We start from the raw sequence: 14,602 nt of genomic DNA, 5'->3' as shown, positions 1-14,602 counted from the left end.
TTTTAATGCCATGTCACATCATGTTTCCTAAGTTGACTTCCACAGAGGACAGAGAACTTTTATTCATTGGTTGAAAGCTCAGGTAAAATCATGTAGTATTGGAGAACTCAACAAGTATGGTTTCCGACGTAAACAAAAAGTTCAACTCCACTGTAGGCAAACTAAAAAAAGTGTTGCAGACTTGATTTTAGAAAGACAAACCTGCGTTATTTCTATTAATAGAGAGATGACGTGAAATGGCGAACGGGAGACAACGGGCTGTTCCTTGTCCGGCCGTAAAAGCATGAAAATTCGTAGTGTATTCAAACTTGGCTCTCTCTTGTTTTAGAATTTGCTTGATATCTGCAGCAAACATTCCAGAAATTGAGCCTATACCCAAGACGTTTCTTTGAGTTTTGGCAAAATCAAATTTCAGCCTGTCATCAAGTTGTCTTTTGACGTAAACCCTAAGCTAAATCTCTCTAATTTGTCTTTCGCCCACACGCTAATGTCGACTATATAAATAACTATAGACTAAACTTCAACCCACACAGTGTTGTTGCAATTAGCAGCCTCAACAGCAAGCGTACTGCAAGTTGAGCTGTCAGGACCGTACGTAAGTCTAAAATCTCCAAACTTTTCAGTGTAGATTTGCTTTTTTGCAAAGAATACATTTGTCAGTTCATTATTTCTTAATGCTGAAATGGGAAAGACGCAAAAGCAAAACTGCATAACAAAATCCTCACAAAGCATGCATGGTTGAGAAACTGGGCTTGAACCAAAGAGCGTAGCATCCGAGCCAGCCCTACCTCTTTGGCATAAACTGAAGCGCAGAGAGATAAACAAGCCATCCAAAAAAGCAATTTTACAGGTTTTTATATCAATGAACTGTTTTAGGTGGAAAAGGACAACTAGAGAATCCGTTTGTTTATAAATGTTTTGTATAAATGAGGAAAAAACAGTTTGACTTCTATATATATATTTTTGCGTCTCACATATCGTAAGACCTAGTAATTGTCTTGCTTTTCCGGCAGCTATATCGAGTTTGGAAATTTCGAGAAACGCCTATTGCCAGCCATTACCAACAACAACAACAAGCTTTATTACCAAAATAAAAGTTAAAGATTACAATAATTTATAATATATTAATACAAACCAAGGTAACGTTTACTCAGAATAACTAAAAAGCTAATCGAGCTGAGTAAAAACCCTGACTCTTATGCACGTTCCCCTTGTCAAGCGATCACACCGCTTAAACAGGCTGAGCTCTTAAATTAACTAATTAATCGAAACGACACCGGCCCACGCACCGATTTCATCAAGTAATACTGAAAGCGGCTTTCAACTGTGTAGTCTGGATGGGTGTGTGTGTGGTACATAAACAGGGTTTGAGGTGAATTGATAACTGCTGCGGTCTGTGTGCATTTCAAATTTCTAGTTATTTTCAAATTTGGTTTTCGCAGTCACTGTGACGAAGTAACTCCAGAAATCTGTCTCGTTCTTTAAACTCTCTTTTGTAAGTTCCTTAATTAAGCAAAACGAGACAAATGAAAAACAACTTAGGCAAGTGCTTCGGTCGACAAATGAAACCCAAAGAATGTTATTAATGAGAATCAATGGCCACTTAACCGTCTTTGTCTTCGAATACAAGCACGGTTCTCGATAAAAAATTGTTGGCTAATACCTCATAAAAACCTCTTTACTTTAACGATAACTTTGCTTTTTTCTTATAAGTATGCAATCAGTTGACGCTGTTTTTAAAACAAAGACAATGTCGCTGATGCTACAGGTTGGGGACATTTATGAAGGAAAACATGGACAAGCATGGTGGTTAAAAGATAAACACGCAGCTGTTCGGGCGACCGTCTAATTGACTAATTTTGCAAACCTATTCCCGTAATAAATACGATATTAGAATAATGGGGTTTAACCGAAACCCGGTCTCCATAAAAGAGTAATCAAATATGATGCCGGCGTTAGTGAAACACTGCGCGTCTGTCGCTGATTAGTCCATTAATCTGTGCACGAAACAATCGACCACAAATTTGGCATTGCATAATGAATGGCGGTTTCTGGGGGTGGAAGATTCGCTTTTGACTTCCGCAGCGACTTTTTCCTGATCAGTGCTTCTGTATCTTGTGTTGCTCAAAGGCCGCTGCACCACTTTTGGCTATACTTCCCACTTCCTACTGAGATTTATGTTGTCACTCCTTGAGAGATGCCTTGAAGAGTTTATTTTTTTGGTGCTCCAACACATCTCTTTCCTTTTTATTTGATTAGTTAATTGTTATAAGAGGAGTACTGAAATTGGTCCACTGTTCGGTAGAAAGGGAACTATGTCGTGTTGTTTAGATAACTGAATTGGGATATCGGCACCTGGTCATTGTCTGAGCAATACAATTCTAATAAAAGTCTAATAAAGAGCTGTTCGTTATACTTATCCTCCAAATATTTATTGTCTTTAATCCGCTACAAGTAAGCTTTATTCACCGTTAAATCGTTTAGTAAGATATTTAGTAGTCAGATCAGCCCGTTATTCATTGGTCCAATATGATTTCTTACTTAGACTTAATATTTTTATTGCCTGTTCTTCAACTGACTTGAGTAAGAAAAAAAACCTTGTTGCCATTGTAGTATTAAAAATTGTATGGTTTAATCGTCTTTAAGTAGGTCCGAGAATGGGATATTTCTTGCATATTTTATTGATAACTTTATTTCGTAGCGGTTTAACAGAATATTGTTTCATCTCTGATTTCGGTGCTTTCGGCGCTTTCGGCTTAAAGATATATGGTGACGCGACGAACAAACGTGCAATTCAATTATTGAAATATATATTGGGCGCTTTTAGAGCACTTGGGGTATTTTTAATTTTGTTAGGGTTTGCACACATTGCTTAATGCCTAAAAATCGTTTTAGCTCGTTGAAGAGCAAGCACTGACAACTAGGATTTGCTTTGCAGCGTTCACAGCTAAAGGAGTATACGAGAGTTTTGAAATTGTGTGGGTCCACAAGGCGTATCCAGTGGCTTGCTACCGATCAAATACATCTTGGTAAGTAAGTAACCGAAGTTAACAAGTTGATTTATCATGATCACGATAGCGTTAATTTGAAGTTTATCTGATAGCTTTAATAGCATGTCTCTTCTATTAGATAACTTTTTGTCGAAATACGGGTCCATGAATGTATTGACCCGAAATGGGAAATAGTGCCTGAAAAAAGAAGCGCGGCCCAAATGGTAAGGCGCGTTTTTGTTAATATCCTAATGATTTGCATGCTCTATCATCGAAATCACATGAGCGTTTTGCCCAAAATGAGTTATCTGTCCTGATCAAAGGACCGTCCTTGTATATAAGAGGAGTTCTCTATAGTTTCCAGTCGTTCATTTTAACACAACAAAACAAACAATTTGAAAACGAAGAAAGTGACAAGCCAGTTTCTCTCTCAAGTTTTAGGATATAAAGACTGACCGATGCACGGCCGGAATGCCAATTTTTTTAAGCTTTTTACCGCGACTCAGTGGCCGATTTTCCGGCATTTCATAGTTTGGGGTTAAATCACCGTCATGCTTCAGTTTTCACTTGGCAGATTATCATGAGAAGGTAATTCTGGTGTTTGAAAGTCTGCTCACTACTCGTTTTTTTAAAGATCATTGTCCCCTTGCAAGTTTCAGTCAGATGTGGTATCGCACAAAAATGTTCCGTGCAAAGAAAATAGTTGATTTTGAAATCAATACTTGGAGTGACAATGTATTTTAAATAAGCAGACCTTCCCTACACTATTCTTAATCTTGTTATTACAGCAGACCTGATTACATACATTCTCATTACAAGACAACCGCATGACCTTACAGGTCTTTTAATCCTCACTGGTTTTAGACCCGCAAAAAGGCCAAAAGCCATGACATTTCCTGAAAATTTAATGTCTCCGTCAAATCCAGTTACCTTTCAAAAATAGTGATACATGAACAGACTGCATGCGATCGGCCATCAATTTGGCGTCAATTCTTACCTTTAATTTTGCTCCATTCTGTCCTTAATTCCATTGTGTCATCCTTATTGTGGTAAGAACGTCTCGAGGTTGCGCAAGCCAAGAAAATGTTCTTTTGTTTTTGGTTTAGAATATAAGTTGATTTCGTGGCTTTGCATAGCTTTCGCTCTTTCGTCTGATTTCGGCTTCTTATTGAACCAGTGTGAAGAGCTGGTGCTCGGCGAATCGAACGTTCTAGTCCAATTTTCTCAAAGATTCGATCAGTACTTATGGCTGATCTTCTAAGATAAGCCTTATAAGTCCTCAAGTTAACGAGCCTGCTTACACCATTCAGTCCATACTAACTGATAAAACAACAATTCTAACTCTTCTACCTCCGGCCACAAATTCTACGTCTCTGTCTCTTTGGTTGATCTCGTAAGAAAGTACATTTATCTTTTCCTACTTAGCAGAGTCCAAACTGCTCGGACATATGACCGTGCAGAAATGGACGGGACAATCTGCGAGCCAGCGAGTCATGCGAACCATGCGAAATTCGCATTTAAGTCTAAGCACCCATTTCAAATAGCGCTGATAAACCTGTTATTAAGTCTAAGCACCCGTTTTAAAACGGTTAGCTTTCAATAACTGTGTCTCTCGCATGCTGACTCGCATGGCTCGCGATGTTGGCTCGCATGACTCGTTCTGAAATAAGGGTTACTTTCCATTAAGCCAAAATTTCCGGAAATTTTGGGCTGAAGTTAAATGGAAAGGTCCGTTTCGGTTCGGTCCGACCGAAATATTTGGGACCACCACTGGAGGTGGTCCTCTTTGACCGGTCGGTCCGATCCGACCGAAACGTGCCGTTCCATTTACACAAATTCTCGTTTCCAGTCGCGTTTCACTGTGGTGTAACCGAAATTTCGGTGGAAACGTAAATGGAACGCTTCGATCCGCTAGAAAATCGACTTTTGATGAAAAATGTTGTTCCATTTTTCCTTGGTTGGTTCGGAATCTACTGGTCTCGGACAGAGTTCTCCAACCGTCCTCGCCTCCAGCTCTCTCTCAAGAAGTTATATTTCGACCTGGAATTTAGGGCTTTCAGCATCCTTCACCTCGCTGTCACCCTTCATAAAACACTGTGACTAAGTTCTTCACCTACTTCTTCGAAGTAATTGTTCATGGTATAGAGAGAGTAGTGTAATATTGCATGCGTCGTGTAACGGCCCCAGCATGCTTTGGAGCGATTATTAGTGGAAAAAAACACACGTGCTGGACTCGGAAGACAAAACTCGGTTTTTGTATTTCTTGTTCACAGCAAAAACTTTTCGGTATCAAAAATGCTGATATCTCTTACCGAGACGGGAAGTGTCTTGCGGGTATGACGATTGCCATTCTTGGCACGATTTCGCTACTCAAACTTAGGCAATTAGTAAAATCCCTTCTAAAAAAACAGAGATCTGCTAATTATAAACTAGTTAAGGAAATAAAGAAATGTATTTATCGGTAATAATAGATCTTATCATAGTTTTGGAAGCCATCTTGACGGGTAGGCAAACGTGTCCGAAATAACAGTGTTTCTGTAGGAATCTGCGTTAAAATAACTTGAGGAAACCTTGAATGTAGAAAAATTTGTGAATGGTAATCTTTAGTTGCTAACCAAAGGATTTTACTGACAAAATTTGAGGATCCTACCTGCACTAGAATTTGCCCAGCGGAATTTTAAATTTTCGCTAAGTCAGACATGCGTCTGTGGGAACAAATTACAGACAAATGTATAAGGGAAATTAAAAAGGTCGCTGGGCAAATTCTAGTTCAGGTAGGATCCGCAACTGAAGTTTGCCACTCACAAATTTTTCTACATTCAAAGTCCTCTCAGGTTATTTGAACGCAGATTCCCATAGAAACATTGTTATTTCGGACACGTTTGCCCAGCTGTCAAGATGGCTTCCAAAATCGTGAAAAGGCCGTGATAAGCTCACACGCGAAAATAAACCCGAGCGCTCCAATTTAGAAACGATGATGTTCCGAATGCAGTCACATTCTGACAGTTGCTCAACCACTGAGCTACGCGAAGAAGGTAAATTACTAAGTCCAACCGAGAAACGCCCTGCAACTGCTAGGATAGGAAAATGAAGGAGATAGTAAATCAGTTTTAACATTTTTTGTGAACAGGAGATTGGAGAAAAAAACGACCATTATTAGCCATAAAAACCAAACCGGCTTCGGCTGTTGATTTTTTTTTCAAAACAGTTTTCATCCTTGAGTTCATATCATGTGGGCAATTTGAGCCAAAGGAATGCAGTTCGTTGCCCTTTTTATATGCATGGCTGGAGGAAGATGAGTACAGAGAAAACTTGTATCCAAGCGCCGTTTTCCGGCTGTCAATTCCTTCGCTACAAACTAAGCGTTAAGCTGTCAATGTTATTGGGCCTTTATAATAGAAAGCCTTCTTCTGGTCGGCCTTAAGCCTATAATTCAATATATCCGATATATTGAATTATCGGCTTCAGTTCCGTATTCTGGCACTAAGCAACGTAAAGAATCTCCTATTTTGAGTAGGACGGAGAGGGAGAGTGCTTACACGTCTCCCTCCCAGTATTGACCAGCTTTGACTCGTCTCCGAAGACTGTTATCAATGAAGAACGAAAAGGGCTGCCTTTTTCCTCCCTTAAATGTCTCTACTAAAAAAGTTACCAAGCTCATTACTTTCAGACTCTGGTTTTCGATTGCCCTTTTTGTCACGAATATTAAGTTTTTGAGACGACCCGCTATTAGATATCTTAAAACTGGTTCCCACTGTGCGATAATTTGTCTTGTGGTCAGTGTTCATTTTGCTGTATTTTTCACCTTTCAAGTCTGGTTAATTTTAGTAAAATTGTGTTCCAACCCAGCAGACCGGCTGAGTGGAAGTGTCTTTGACCCCCGATGCTAACGAGGCATTATCGATGCACTTGAGTACCGCTAGGCACCGAAATGAGTTCAAAGTCGTGACATAGATACCTCGTTTGTAAGTCGTTTGATGTACATCGATATAAAAAACCATCGCGATGTATTTCTCGTGATCAAAAATTTCTTTTCATTACGGCTTCATTGTTCTCAGTTAGCGCTACACTGACCTCAGTGACATTACTGCAAGCTACTTAGCCAGTCGTCACAAGCAATGCCTTGCGCTTATCCTTTTACATGTTAGCTTTTGTGGGCTTTTAATGCAGACGGCATCTTTGAAATAATTGCCCCGTAAATTTTGAGGGTTAATTTTATTGAAAAGGATTAAAGAAAGGATGCCACTAGAGGAAAACGCGGTACATCAGCATTGGTTGCTTCGCGTGAGAAAACAAAGGTTTTTAGCAATCCCGCAACCAGCGCGGCCATATATATATAATGATCCGGAATCTACGATCAAGTTGTACGAAAGCAGAGCCGATTCTTCTTTAGTAAAATGATGGATTCATGAACACACCGACAATTTGATCATACCAGGGTGGACAAGACGCGGGGAAAAAGGCAACCAGTGCCAAGTTTCAGCAATCTCAAAATTCACACTGGGAATCACTGCATCTTCGTTACCCTGACTCCACTTTTTCACTACATGCTTTAATAAATGTTTTTGGCAAAATTCCGCATACCAATTCCGGTATGAAGGTTAGAACGTTCGAGTTGGAAGCATACTTTTACGATGGCATTAAGTTCGCCCAAGTCTAATTCGGTATTTACAAATTCAATTTGTTATAAATGTCTTTCAAACCTACTTAATCCTTCAACCAAGTTTATTAGCGTATTGGACGTAGCCACACATAGTTGCACGGTTACAATGCGTGTGGTAGTGTTTGCTACTGAAATTTTACCCGAAGGACGAATTCCACCGGCTCGTGTCAGATAGAGAGCTTTACATTCTAGGAGGGGAGAGGAACGGTTTAGGGAGGATGGGTGAAACGGCCAAAAAAATAGTGGGAGGAGGGAGAAAGTACGTTAAAATATTGGGTGAAGAGAGAAACAGCGTGAAATGGGAGAAGGCGGGGAGTATGGCTTAGGAGTAGACCTGGTGTGTGCTTGTAATTATTTACGGTTAATTGTTACCTACTTTTCAGTAGTGTGGGGATTGTGCTCTGATGGACTTTGTGCCCTGCCCATCTGGGCCCGGTTGTTCAAAAGCCGATTAGCGCTAATCCCAGATTAAAAATTAACCAAGGAGTTCATTTTTCTATTCCCAAATGCTTTTCGACGCTGATAATCGGCAAAACTTTAAAGTTTACGCTAATCCTGGATTAAGGAAATTCCTATGAAAATGACGTACTATCCAGATTATTTTCAAACTTGGTACAATTGATATTCATATACAGGACATTTAAAACATGCAATAAAAAGATGGGGTCACCGTGCTGCTTTTCCCGCTGTATACTCTTTATTTTAAGCGTTTTTTACCAAATTTCGCGAGACGCGTTCGAAACTAGATCAACCGGTAAAATTGTTGTTATGTAGCAAAAGCTACGGAATATTACTGAAAACTTGAACCTGCTTGTTTGTCCGGGCTATAATCTTTAAGTAAAGTGATTTCAAATAGCTCAATCTTGCAAAGAAATGTAAGCAAATTGAACCGCTACAGTCATGACCTTGCACTCAGTGTCAGGCTCCAAATGCAGTTTCACGTCCTTTAATATAGGTAAATACTACAACTTCTACCATCCAACATTTTTTCTCCTTAAAATATGTTTTCCGTGCTGGGTGTACCTAAAAACAAGTAAATAGAACCATTTAAAATGGGTGGTCACCGTGCTCGTTTCTTCGCAACAAGATGATAAGTGGATGGCAAAGGGGCAATTTCGGCTTCAAAATCATCATTTTCCGCAAAAAGGACTGGGACGAGTTCCAAAACAACACCTTCTTAACCGAGAAGAGTTATCATGATTGCACCTAATAACTCTTGAACAGCAAAAGCGGCCTTTGTTGCCTCTCTTCAGATGGCCGGCGCGAAACGCCACCATCTTCGAAGTCGCAATGTTATGCGCACTATGCGCAGTATGAGATGCGCGGTGCAAAACAAGGGAATCACCTTAAGTTAATCGGCTTTCGAACAACTGGGCCCTAGACTTTGTACCTTAGTTTACGTTCCTCTCTGGTAGCGGATTGTTGTTAACGGGGCCTGTACCTTTTTCAATTTTACTTGGGCCCTTTGGCCCTCGTAGATAAACTTTTAAACTCTTCTGCCAAAAAAAAAAAAAAACAAGGTCTAGGGTTTGGGGATACTGACTATAAAGTTTCATTCCGTTTTAAGGGTACGTTAGGGTCATATATCAAATGTGCGCAAAGAGATTACATGCAATAGTCAACTTAACGTTATGATGCGCTTTCAAATCTTAAGAAATATATTTATTTTTGACCTTGGAATCGCGCTTTCGGCATTCCGACATACCATCGATAACGTCGCCGTGTTGTGGCCTTTGCAGCAATTAAGCTGTCTCTCAAACATTGATCTTCTGGCACTGTGTTACGTAAACCCCCAAGATATTTTGGTCAAGGTCTGCAGGTTTGGAAAGGCTACAAAGGTAGGGTACACTCTTCAAAGGTAAGCTCTGCTGGTATTAAATGTTAAATTTAATAGTATGTATAGGTATTCAAAGTCTTCAAAGTCACAATAGGGCGGTTTGGCCAGTAGACGGGAGCAAAAAAGAAGTCTGGGCTATAATAACAAAACAAGGGCATGCGCAGGAGCGCCAGCCGCGGACAACGCTCGAGTATATTTTATACGAACACTCTCACGTCCAAGGTAAACCGCAGCCAAGATAAGCACAGCCCAAAACCCCTAGGCCAGGTAAGGCCGCGGTTTGAGCTAGCTGCGGATGGAGTAAGCCACGAACTTCGATTTTGTACCATTTAAACGGGGTGTTCGCGTCTTATGTAAGCCGCGGCTTATTTTCTCTCGTATAAACGGCGCTAATATCTGGTGGAAATTAGACTGCAAGGGTAGTATTGTTGGTTTTCACTCACGTGATCAACAGGCATGTTTTTCAACGAAAACAAAAGGAAGCGTTTGCATAATAATAGAGTTCAATTCCCGGAGGATTTGGTCGAGGCAACCAACATGGCTGCCTTTTCTTTGTTTAGGGGCACCAACATGGCGGTCGTGACGTCATGTGAAAACCGAGAATTACGTCACATAATCCCGTCAAAGGACTGATCTGGGAGAAAGTTGAAAAATCAGGGAGGAAGGAGAAACGGCCAAAAATATTAGGGAGGAGGGAGAAAAATGAGTTTAAAATGAGGAGATGAGATATTTGCTTACCCGTTCCTCTTCCCTCTTCTAGAACAACATTGAGCGCGCGCAAACCAAAACGTGATACCGTTGTCATTTTAGTACGCGGTTCTGTAAAAATGTTGTTGTGTCAAAACAATTCAACAACACGGTAGCCCTTTTGGCATTGTTTGAGCAGCAAGAAGACTCAGCTACCAGCCGAATAAGAATAACTGAGCAACCTATGCTGCCAACAAAGAGTAATCGACCGGGTTAGAAATTTTCTAACTATTTTCGCTAAAAACGGGCAGTCAAATCTCGTACTCGTTCTCGTCCTCATCCTAGAATCCAAAGCTCTCTATTTTCGCGGTCGTTACGATTAAGCTGCTTAACCATTGCATTTATCGGCGACTTGATTGAAACTTAATACATTTTCATGAAAATTTGCTATTTCTTAAGCTAATACGATTTTAATTGGCTAGTTGGGATAATGTGAATCGACAGATAACCGGCCGTAAATTCCCACGGCAAAGAACAACTAGATAAGTTTAATTAAGCAGCCTTTTCTCGAGTCGGTGAACAGCCATTGAGGGCAGGATTGGAGTCAGCCATCATATTACAGAAGCCTTCACGCATTAATTTGAGTTTCGAAACACGTTTATTGTTCCTTGGCGTTGATTCACGCCTTGCTATGAGTACATTTTGCTCTTCTTTATAGGAACCTCTTCACAAGCAGGAATCGCAAAAAGTATCATTTAAAAGCTTCTACAAGTTTCTTTTCAGAATTTTTAGTTTCTAAAACTCAGGAAAATGTTTAGCTTTTTTGTGGTTAATTGAAAGGGAACGTTGACCAATTTTCCTGTGGCTCTCGTGCTTTCTGCTTCCTGGAGACAGCACTGCAAATGGGGCAACTTCCTTCCCATGAGAAGGGGGAGATTGGGAACTTTTAACGCTACGTCACAAATTCAAATTCGTCTTGTCCTTCTCGCAACCACACAAATTTCCAGTTCACTCACCTATTTCTGTCAAGGCATTGACTTTTTTTGAGATTCTCAGTGTTTATACAATTATATAATTGCATGAAAAAATTGTTCTTCCGTTCGACGAAGGAGAACGCATGCTAATCGTATCACTCCCACGGGATGTCCCGCGAGTATCGATCGTGATGCCACACGATTTCAGTGTTTGGGACGCCGTCTTGTTCTGTCACAAATAACCTCATGTATTCCACAATTGTCGTTAATGAAAGTATTAGCAACAAGATAACAGTCAAAATTCTTATAGTAGTGTGATACCTTCACTACTAAACAAATTCTAGAAAGGGTTCAGAACGATTCTACTTTCAAATCCCTCGTCCATGACAAAACAGGAATTGAATGCACCTCACTAATCCTTGCTAGTTATTGAAATATCATCATACATCTTTTTTGGCTGCATCTTTCTTAAATTTATAAGAGCGGTGCGATCAGACTCCTGAATGTTAGATAACAGTAACTAGATTAGATTAGTCTGCAAAACACTGGACCAGAAGACTATTCGTGTTAACGCCGTCGAATTTGTGTCATTCAAGTCTCAAATTAAATCTGTTAAAGGAGGAGCAGCTTACCGTTGGGTATTTCGTCCGTTTATCTTTCCCATTTCAAACGGTTGGAGAATGAACTTCGAAAAGAGCTGAAGATGGACGAAAACCAAGTATTGAGTTTTTTGTGCGCCTTTACCGCTTCCAGAGAACCTTTGCCAGTAGGGTTTGTTTCTAGACTGTTGAACCCAAATGGAAGGTCCTTGTCTGAGGAGAGTTAGCTCGCGAAAACAAAAGTCATCTGTTGGAAGAAATATGCTGATTTAGTTGTAAAGGCTTTTAAGGATTCAAATCACATGATTAGTGCAATTGTATCAGGGTTCCTCTATTGTGTAAGTGCTTCGTTAACAGTTTTTATGCGAGTGGAATGTATTAGTCAGGAATTTAGCACTAAGTTTATTCATTTTGCAGATTTTCCTCATAAAAGGTTTTAATTTAGTTACTTTCACTTCCTTTTCGTTTTTCGCTCTTCGAACAGCTTTTTCATTCGGGTTGTATCAGTTTCTCCGCAGTTGTTACGTTAGTCGTCCAGCCACAAACAACTGTCAGCGTCGTTTTTTTTCCGTCGAGTTCGTTTCACTATAGATCGTTTTCACTGACACGCAAGAAAAAAATTAAAATCGAAACCGTTCAATAAAATAAGCAGAAAACTTGGAATGTTGTAGGAGACACATTTATAAATCACCTCACCAATTCTCAGGTCTGTACGGCACATCGTTTCTGAGTTATTTGTCGAAGTGTTTCACGCAACTTTATAGAGTTTTGTATGGAGCCGCGATGTTGGTGCACCACCGTTGTGCACCAACATGGCGGCCAGAAATCCAGACGAACATCTGGAAATTACTTAGCGACGAAAGCACCTACTTTTCACCCATGAGATAAAATACATGTGTATGAACACATCTCATAACGTGCTTGAATCGCTCAGACTGCTGAGATTCATAGGCATAGAAATTTTTTTCACCCAAATAACTTTGTATCATGGTGTCACGCAAGGTGACAATTCGGAAATTTAAAATGCTGTATTTTCGAAACGAAAGACGTCATGGAACTGGAAATTTGAAAAAAGATTTATTTCTAGGTCATGCTCAACCTCCCAAAGATAAAAATTCAAAACACCTTGCGGTTTTATCTTAGAAGTTGATGATGTCACCGTGAAAACCATCTATATAAGTTGATTTTGTATCGCTTTGTGTTCTGTTTTTTGTGTTTGTTCCGCCTCAGTCGCCATCATCATCATCATCATCATCATCATGATAATAATAATAATAATAATAATAATAATAATGTCAAGGAAGCAATAACCAAACTAGCCCCAGCCCCTCTCAAAGAACAGTGTGCAAACGTGATCAAGAGAAAGCGAAAGTGAAGTGCACCAGGTTTTCGTACCGAATAGCGAACTTTTGGTGGAAAAAGGCAGAATACCTTCACAAGGGAATTGTTACTAGCTCTGAAGTTATTGGTCGTGGAGAAAGGGATTATTCAGAGTGGTTCACTGGGGAAAAAACAACCCTGATTCGGAAACCAGGTACGTTCTCCAGCGAGAATCAGAGATCAATTGCGTGCCTTATCACCCAGTATATGTGGTTTACATCGTGTTTGCTACGCCCTATGGATTTTCACTTTGACAAACACGGGTTACTAGAGAATGAGCAGAGAGGTGTCAGGCCAAAATGCAGTGGGACTATGTAAAACCTGATGATAGGTAAGATGGTCTGTCAAGATAGTCGGAATCCAAAGAGAAATATTAGCATGGCTTGGATCGATGTGAGAAAAGCATTCGATTCTGTCAGCCAGGAGTGGTTGGTTGAGATGATGAGGCTCGTTAAATTCCCGGCATGGGTGTGTGAAACGGTTGCTACGCTATGTAAGACTTGGAATGCAGGAATTACAGCAATGACCAAGGAAGGCCGCAAGACTTCCGACATCGTCCACTTTAATAAAGGGCTACCCCTAAAGGTGACGTCCTGAGCCTGAGGCTATTTACACTTTGTATCAACTCCATAGCGTGGATTTTGAAAGCTTCAGAGGGGTACATGATGCCAAGACCGGTTTTGGGCAAGATTAATCATCTGTTTTAATAATGATGACTTGAAACTCTTCTCAACTTCACAGAGCAAGCTAGACAGAGTAATGAAGGCAACCAAAGGGGTCATGGAAGATGTTGAACTAGTATGGAACGAGAAAAAGGGTTCTACAGCTCATGTCAAGCGCGGTTCACTAAGCAGTGACACAGTTATAGGGGGCGCTCAGGTTGTAAAGGCCCTGAAAGAAGGAGAGACTTATAACTTTCTAGAGTGCTTGTAGAACGCGAGGCAGGAAGATGAACTGGTACTGTGTGGAGTATCTAAAATATATCTTCAAAGTTTATCTGTTCTCTGGACCACGCAGTCCGCTGTTGGATTATCACAAAGTGATTGCCTCTAACCAGTACGCTTTACCAATCCTGGCTTACGCAATGTGGTCGCAACCATGGCCTCTGTCCGAATTAAAGCAACTGGATAGAGAAACAAGGAAGGTAATCAAAGAAAGCGGTGGTAGCCATCCATCGGCTTCTACTGAGCTTCTTTACCTTCCCAGAACATCTAGAGGTAGAGGCCTGAGGTGTGTCGAGTGTGAGTACAAGCTCACTAAAGTGGAGGCCGCTGTCAAACTCTTCTCAAACCGAGATGATATTATGTCCATGGTTCGAGCGTTTGAGAGTGAGGCGCGGTGGCCTCATGGTTAGTGCGCTCCACTCCAGATCGAGTGGTCCGGGTTCGGGTCCTGGCCGGGGACATTGTGTTGTGTTCTTAGGCAAGACACTTTATTCTCACAGTGCCTCTCTCCACCCAGATGCATAGATG

General features: G+C 40.6%; 1 protein-coding gene and 1 long non-coding RNA gene across 3 annotated transcripts in view; one reads left to right on the top strand and one right to left on the bottom strand.

The window, feature by feature from the left end:
• The first annotated feature begins 553 nt into the window (after window positions 1-553).
• LOC138038452 (uncharacterized) overlaps window positions 554-14,602 on the top strand; it is a 67,562-nt gene continuing 53,513 nt past the window's right edge. The window contains exons 1-2 of one of the 2 annotated variants that reach the window (XM_068884328.1): window positions 554-595; window positions 2,939-3,029. The gene's annotated coding sequence lies outside the window, so the exon portion shown is untranslated. Of the gene's footprint in view, window positions 596-2,880; window positions 3,030-14,602 lie in introns of those variants that run through there. The other variant, XM_068884336.1, reaches the window with a different exon arrangement.
• The window catches only part of LOC138038498 (uncharacterized), a 5,797-nt gene continuing 3,001 nt past the window's right edge, over window positions 11,807-14,602 (bottom strand). The window contains exon 3 of the long non-coding RNA XR_011130244.1: window positions 11,807-11,997. This is a non-coding gene — a long non-coding RNA (uncharacterized lncRNA). The remainder of the gene's footprint in view (window positions 11,998-14,602) is intronic.

Source organism: Montipora capricornis, chromosome 1 (assembly GCF_036669925.1).
Source record: "Montipora capricornis isolate CH-2021 chromosome 1, ASM3666992v2, whole genome shotgun sequence".
Lineage (NCBI taxonomy): Eukaryota > Metazoa > Cnidaria > Anthozoa > Scleractinia > Acroporidae > Montipora > Montipora capricornis.
Note: the sequence above shows the minus strand (reverse complement) of the source record. Positions and strands in the feature narration are given on the sequence as shown.